Source organism: Pygocentrus nattereri, chromosome 3 (assembly GCF_015220715.1).
Source record: "Pygocentrus nattereri isolate fPygNat1 chromosome 3, fPygNat1.pri, whole genome shotgun sequence".
NCBI classification, from domain to species: Eukaryota; Metazoa; Chordata; class Actinopteri; order Characiformes; family Serrasalmidae; genus Pygocentrus; species Pygocentrus nattereri.
The window spans coordinates 41,357,463-41,364,251 of NC_051213.1; positions in this window are offsets into that span (position 1 = coordinate 41,357,463).

Below are 6,789 nucleotides of genomic sequence, written 5' to 3' on the forward strand. Positions count from 1 at the left end.
AACATTATGACCACCTCTCTGTTTCTACGCTCATTGTCCATTTTATCAGCTCCACTTACAATATAGCTGCACTTTGTAGTTCTACAGTTACAGACTCTACTTTGTTAGCCCCCTTTTACCCTGTTCTCCAGTGGTCAGGACCCCTACGGACCCTCACAGAGCAGGTACTATTTAGGTGGTGGATCATTCTGAGCACTGCAGTAACACTGATGTTGTGGTATGTTGGTGTGTGTTGTCCTGGTCTGAGTGGATCGGACACAACAGTGCTGCTGGAGTTTTTAAACACTGTGTCCACTCACTGTCCATTCTATTAGACACTCCTACTTTGTTGGTCCACCTTGTAGATGTAAAGTCGGAGACAGCAGCTCATGTGTATCAGCATAGCTTTTGGTGGTCATTCTCTAGTCCTTCATCAGTGGTCACAGACGCTGTTGGCTGGATATTTTGGTTGGTGGACTATTCTCAGTCCAGCAGTGACACTGAGGTGTTTAAAAACTCCAGCAGTGCTGCTGTGTCTGATCCACTCAGATCAACACAACACACACTATCCACCACCAGCATAGTGTTATTGCAGTGCTTACCACTCAATCAGTACCTGCCCTGTGAAGGTCCATGGGGGTCCTGAGCACTGAAGAATAGGGTGAACAAGGGCTAGCAAAGTATCAGAGAAACAGATGGACTACAGTCTGTAACTGTAGAACTACAAAGTGCACCTATAGAGTAAGTGGAGCTGATAAAATGGACAATGAGTGTAGGAACAAGGAGGTGGCCATAATGTTGTGCCTGATCAGTGTATGTTCTTTTCACCATTACTTGTCAATAAGTAACTTTATGTGGTGTTTCGTTATTCATTCTATCATATTGTACCATACCACACATTTACCGGTCCCATGATTATGTGTACTGTATTTTGTATACGTGCCAAACCTTAAACAGGTGAAGGCACAGCTCAAAGAGCTATGAGCACCATTATTGCATGGATATGAGTGAACTAAGGCCTTCTAGCCTGCTTCACATTGCCAGACAGGTTCTATTTGTGATGTTTAGATTCAACAGGTCTGGCAGTAATCATGGCTGGGTGTGGACAGTGAAATTGAACCCAATAGCCTATTGAATATTAGCTAATGGTTGATTTAGTAGCTAAGGGGGCAATTCCTTTTTTCACACAGGGCCAGGCAGGGCTGAACAGGATTTTTTCTTCAATAAATGAACTGATGATCTGAAACACTCAAGTGTGACAAATATCGCTGTTGTCAGAACAAAACCTCGTATCTCCATTTTTGATGGAAAAACTTCTGGTTCCATTGACTTCCATTAAAAGTAAAGTAGGTTTCTTCCTTCTCCTGTAAAGTTGCCAGTTTGGAGATGTGAGGTTTAGTTCAGATAAGAGTGATAAGCCAGAACAGATTAAGTACCAAATATTTTTTACAGCGCTGTGAGTGGTAGCAGGTAATGTACCCAACAGTCCAGTTACTCTCTCTGTAGTGTCCCCTACAAATTGATTGCTTTTGGAGTCGTCAGACTGCGTGTCGAGCATTGCCTTCATTTCTTCCAACCACACCAGGGAGGTTCTCAGTGCGCTATTTTGTGAGGTTTGTATAACCAGTTCAAGACAGAAAGACATTTGAAAACTCCACTTGCAACTGAGCCACCTCTGCTCTCTGGGATGAAGAGTTGGTCAGTACAGGGGACCAGAGTGTGACCTCCAGTCCCAATTCATGTCTATCTAAAATAAACACATTAAGTAGGGAAAGATTTGGAGGACATTGAAGAAGCACACCTGATTCTGCTTGTTTTAATCAATTAATCTCTCTGATCATGTTTGTTCCTGCTTGGGTAGTACAGTCATTCAAACGGCTCTCTCATACTGAAAGCAACAGGGGTTGCAGGTGCTTGTCCCAGTTCCTAGTGTCCCTGTGAACCATCTCACCCTTACCCGATAAGCTCATTTTGAACCAGGTATTTGTGGATTGGTTATACCTAAATCCAACCAAAGCCTCCCTTTTGAATACTCTGTACCTTTCAAATATGTACCATTTTGGATACTTGCTGGTATGCTGTACGATCCCGCTTGATCAGGAGAAGTGTGTGCCTCAGGGGGGTTTTGGACCAGTAACTCTACTTCCATAAGCCTGCTCTGGTTCCAAATAGTGGTAACACACCTGCCCTACCTTACCCTAGTCCTTTTGGTACGCCCTATATGGGGACAGACGGGGGAAGAGAAATGGAGAGCATGAGTGCAAGATTAAGGTTTTGGAGGGTGTGCTCCTTGTTTCCTCCTCCAGCTGAATGGTATCATCCAACAATGCCGGTCAGTGGATCATGACGGGTCAGTAGCACTGGACCCACATACAGTTCCAGATCCATAATAATGATAACTGGTGTTTCAGTCCTCAGACGACGGCCTTTATCAATGTGTCGAAAACATATCAGAGCAATTTTTGCATTCCTTATCTCATGGAGTTTTTTTTTCTCCATTTTGTGCAAAGCATAACCTTGCACAGTGTAAAACTGTGCATTGTTGTCACTGGAGAAATGAAACGTCTTCAAAAATGTTAATCCTGTACATAACCAGTGTAATGCAACCCTAGCATGTACTCATTTTGCATATGTGGAAAGCTGTGTGCTGTATGTACAGGTTGCTGATATAAATATATTATTTATATTGCTCATATCATTATTTCATCCAAAATGTGTTGGGTTGTGCCCTGCTCTCCCCTACAACAACATTTGAAAGAAAGTGGTGGTAAAACTTAAAGACGCTCAGGTCATAGGCCCTTGATATGCGAGCCAGCTGCATCCGATCTATTATTGGCTGCCGAATTTAGTTTAATGTATAGATGTAATAAAGAACTGCAGTGCAGGATAAGCAAAAGAAACTATTTGCATAACAATCTACAGCTTTCGTGATTAACCAGTGGACAGAAGGCTTTTAGTTGAAAGCTTAGGGTTAGTAGCTCATTCCCACAGCTGTTTTCACACTTTTTTATTACCCCATAGTCCTTTATTGGGGAGGTAATAACCCCCATACACCACTGGCTGCCCTGAGGGTAAACTCATGTGGAGTATTTGTTATTTGGCATGAAAAGTATAATACGAAGTATATTCTCTTGATACTCTGTCTCTGCTAAGGGCTTAATGGAATTATTCTTGCCAATAACGCCTCAAAGTATGCAGAGTCTTGATTTGTGGTGGCCTAATGAACAAAAACACTTTCTACTGGTTCACTAGAGGGACATTGTTGACTGAGTCACTGGCTCTATAACTGTTACAAACTTTTTGACCTTGGGGATCACATGAATTACATGAGTCGAAACAGAACATTCCAGCTGCTGTAACATCCATAGAATAGTTTCCCCTAGAAAGTTTTTATTTACAGGACATGAGGAGTTTCATAAACTGTGCCCTGTCTGTGCTGAACCGCTGCAGCAGTGCCTGCAATATATTCTCAGGTTAATAAGCGTGGTCTTTTATACCGTTAATGTGCTGCAGTCAGCACAGCAGTGGCCAGCTGCACACAAAGATTTGAGTCTATCTTTGTCACAAACACTATGGTAGTATTTTTTTAGCTAGAAACACAGCAAAATACAACCTTCACACCATGTTATGCAGTTTAGGCCTATAAGGTAACATAGCTCAACATTATATATGTGATATTTTAACTTGTACTCATTTTGTAGTGGTAGGCTAGGCTAGTTATAGCCATGACAAGTTAGCTTAGTTAACCCTCTTTCAGACAGATAATAACTATGATAAAATGTCTACATAAACTTTATTTTATCAGTGTTAGTGTCTCACTCAACAGCATTTATTACCTTCATAGCTCAATGAACACAGCGTTCTTATCCCCTTTCAAAGTTCACTTAACACTCTTAACGCTCTAGACCAGTAGCAAGTGTATAACACATAAAAATCACCTATCTGCGGTTGCACCACTCACTACAGAGTTCCAAACTGCCTCTGGAAGTCTAAGCTCACTTGTGAAGTGAGGTGTAAAGCACACCGACAATGGACTCTGGAGCAGTGCAAGCATGTTCTCTGTAGTGATAACTTACGTTTCACTATTTGGGTTGAATGGCAGGAGAACACTACTTATCAGAATGTATAGTGACAACAGTAAAGTTTGGTGGAGGAGGGATAATCATCTTGGGGTCAAATCTTCCACCATGTTCTTCAGTGGTGGATCATTCTCAGCACTGCAATGGCACTGACATGGTGGTGGTGTGTTAGTCTGTGTTGCACTCGTATGAGTGGATCAGACCTAGCAGTGCTGCTGGACTTTTTAAACTCTGTGTCCACTCACTGTCCACTTGATTAGACACTTCTACCTTGCTGATCAATCTTGTAGCTGTAAAGTTATAGATGAAAGCTCAGTTTTCATGCTCAGTTTTCCAGTAAGTTGTTGTGAGATAATTGTGTTAAATGCTGAAATAAAGTCTACAAACATTTTAAAATAATTCTCTTTTCTGTACAGGTGGGTCAATGAATGGTAAGATGTAATCTGTTGTGTATCTACACGATGCGTAGTCCTGTGCAACATGTTGCTTTTGATGTTGCACCAAGGGTCTGAAAAATTAATTTCATTCCAATGTATACAAGACATGAGGAATGGAAATAAACACCCATTGACCAGATTCTGTTGCCTAGTTATATGTGAACTTAAAAGTCCAGGTGGAAGGAAGACAGCTCTTTATGTGTTTCATTACTAGTCATTCAAAACATTTCTAGATGATCAGAGTAAGTGCTGCGGATAGGTAGTCATTGGGGCAACATACAGACAATTTCTTTGGCACAGGGATGTTCATACTTGTTTTGAAGAACTCCGGGAAAATCGACTTGGTTAAAAAAATTTCAGTTCTGACATCCGCAAGCTGGTCAGCACAACCCCTGAGCACCCGGCCAGGTATGTTGTTTATTGATGAGTAACTTAACCATTAGGCTAAACAGCTAATTAAACTGCACATGTGCACAGCTCAAAAACTACTCCATCCACTGAACTACTATCCTGTAAATAAAGGTTTTCAACATTAAGATTGTTGTCACTCCCACTATTGGTTTTTAGTGTGTTAGGCAGTCACAACAAACATATTTAATAGCCTAATAAGTGTAAACAAACAAATAAATAAATAAATAAATGAAGGAATGCATTGATTCATGTGTGGCTATATAATAAATAAATAGTTTATTTGTAATGCTGACTGTTTCATTTTCTGATTTGCTGTAGCATTTCTGAATTCAGACATACAGAGTAGAATAAAGCCAAGTTTCTAGGTTTGCTGTTGTTGGAAGTCATCAAGGCAAGATACAGATATTTTCTTTGGCACAGGGATGATGGTGGCTGTTTTGAAGCACTCTGGGACAATTGCCTGGCTCAGAAAAATGGTGAAAATGTTGATTAAGACTGCAAGCTGGTCTGCACATTCCCAGAGCACCTTGCCAGGTATGTATTTGGACAGTAGCCTTCCGAGGGTCAACTCAGGAATGGGTAGTCCACAATTTTTATTAGCTGTTGTGTTTTTTAATCTGATGTTGGATTTTCTGAATTTGCTTTTGTGTTTTTTTGCTTTTCTGTGTTTTTTTTATCATGTCTTTTCATTTACTGTTGCATTTTGGTTTGCTTCTGTACTAAGGGGCTTCCCGGTTTAATACTGAGTTATAATCCAATTTGGATCCAATTTCAGTCTGATAATTATGGCTATCAATAACTTGCAGTAAAGTCGCTTCATTGTTGACATGCATAGTGGTAAACACTCTGATATATGTCAAACATTGGGTTCCATCCACTGAAATATGCCTTCATCTTCTGTAATATTTGCTCTGTGTGGAATGTTAACAAACTCTGTGCTTTCTGAGTGGGTCACTTGTTTTTTTTGGGCACCCATGGTGGCTAGACCCCTGAAAGCCGTCCCCTTTTCCCCCCTTATGGCCATATTAGTACTAGCATCACTAATAATAGCCAAAGATCATACTTCTAAATTGGAAAGATAGAACTAAATGATCTTCACTCCGCTGGCCTAACGGGACATTTAACATTAGAAAAATCCCCAGCAGCTTTTTAGAAACAAGAGAAAATCATAATTAGACACATGATCCCCCTTCTTGACAAATATAAGAGTTAATGACAAACTTTAGAACATGGATATCACAAGATATTAGTGTGCAACCAGCCGTTACATGTCAGCCAGTCTTGTCTACCCTACATTGTGTTGATTCATTGAGTATTGTCTTGTGGAACTGTGGATGGAAAAAAATTATAACATTCCAGTATATTAATAATTTGATATATGATGAATAAATACAGACAGATCTCTCAGATCTTTCAGCAGGCATCATATGGAAAATGAAAGCAAGAATGTGTATGTTTGCAGTTTGCATACATTGAAATGACTCCCATTCAAGCAGCAGCATGGTGCACACCGCCCAAAATAAATGAATAAATAAATAAATAAATAAATCATGATGGTATATTTTGAGCTTTCCACTATAAAAAAGTGGTGATGAGTGACGTCAAATGGATAAAGGATCCATGGGAATTAACCAAGGTTCACTTGGCTCTTGCAGAACCAATGTGCAATTATATGCAGGCTTGTGAGCTAAGAATAGTCTGCAGCTGGTAGCATAATTTTAGATGCTTGGACAGCCCCTACAGCTCGAGGCAAGATTACAAGCCCTCAGGCAGGATCATCTTCCATTGGTCGCTAAGTGATTAAAACTGACAGTGACGGTAGAATCTGTTCTTATATCTTTGTTGCTTTTTTAAAGCTATTGCAATATTGTGTAATGTTTCTG